Raw genomic sequence first — 1556 nt, forward strand, 5'->3', positions numbered from 1 at the left:
TTTGTAAATTTACAAAATATTGTTCATAGCTACTCAAATAGGCAAAAAGCAACCTAAGGACAAAAACTATCATGCCATTTTCAGAACTCCTTCCCCACAATTATGTACATCAAAATATTAAAAAATTGATCATAAAACTTAAATAGCTTAAGTTATATTTTCCTCAGTCTATAATCAGTTAGCAGACATTTATTATGTACTTTGAGAAATAAGATATTCTACTAGATACTTGAGATACAAATACAAAACCAAGAGAGCTAATGCCCTAGAAGTATTTACATTCTCCTGGCACAATAAGTAGGTACATGACTATATCTATTGACTAATACCTAGGAATTTATGGGAACAACAACTGGGAGGACTCAGAAAAGGATTCTTGAAGTAGGTAGTATTTTAGCTAAGCTGTGAAGGGAGCTAAAATTTACAAAAGACGAAGGTAAGAAAGGAGAGCATTAGAGAAATGGGTAACAGCCTGGAAACAGGAAATAAAATGTCATATGTAAAGTAAAATGAATTTTCCAGTTTGAGCAACCCATATAGTGTGTGTGAGAAGGTAATGTGAAATCATTCCTAAAAGTCTAGACTGTGAAGAGTTTTAAGTAACCGAGTAAAAAAGTTTGCTCTATGGTTTTTAGACTTTCTTGAAGATAAGAGAAAGTCAATAGACATTAAGCAGAAGAATGATTTTAGAATTATCAGTTGGGGAATTGTGTGGAATATGGATTATTGAGGGGAGATTCAGATTCAGGATGATAAATTTAGGGTATAATAAAATCAAATTTAAGTAACTGTCAGCCAGGTAAACACAGTATTTTGGGGGTAGGTTCTATAACAACAGGTTTTAAAAATACATGATCAAACTAGAGTTAGGATGAGTTCTATAACTTAATTCCATCTCAATTTTCTAAAACCAAAAATATTGAGGTAATCTAATCATTCTGAATAAATAATGATGAGAACAGTATCCTAGGACATTCAATTAGAGAAACTCCTTCAACTTGACATTTAATAATTGTTCTTAGAGATGGATCATTTAATCTGTAAGGCATAAAATGGCAGTCTCCATCAAGCATATGGCCAAAATAGATATAACCATGTCAACAGGATTTTTCTGATCTAATTTTTTTCGGGGGGGGGGGAGAATGAATAATTTTGAGAACGATTCTTTAAAATGGTAGTGTATGTGTTTGTTCAAAAGGTTTGCTAAGAGTTCAGATTTCATGTTGGAGTTGTAAACATTTCCTGATGTAAAATTATTTCCTGCTAAGAGAAAGGCACTTGGTCTTCTTCAACAATTTACCATTTAAAAATGGGCAAGTGAAGGATTTGGGTATTTTGAAAAAATCAGTTGATAAGCATATACTTATACTTTAGGAGGTCAAAAAGAGACTGTATACATCTGCTCAAGCCTTACCAATGTTGCCTATCTGACAACAGACATAATGCTTAGGGTGTAGCTTTTCTTCACTTGTTTTTACAAGAAACAGTCATATCTATCAGGAGTATTTAGACCAATTTGATTAATTATTGGGAAAGGGCAACATTTTTCTATAAAA

The sequence above is a fragment of the Macrotis lagotis genome, chromosome 6 (genome assembly GCF_037893015.1).
Source record: "Macrotis lagotis isolate mMagLag1 chromosome 6, bilby.v1.9.chrom.fasta, whole genome shotgun sequence".
NCBI lineage: Eukaryota > Metazoa > Chordata > Mammalia > Peramelemorphia > Peramelidae > Macrotis > Macrotis lagotis.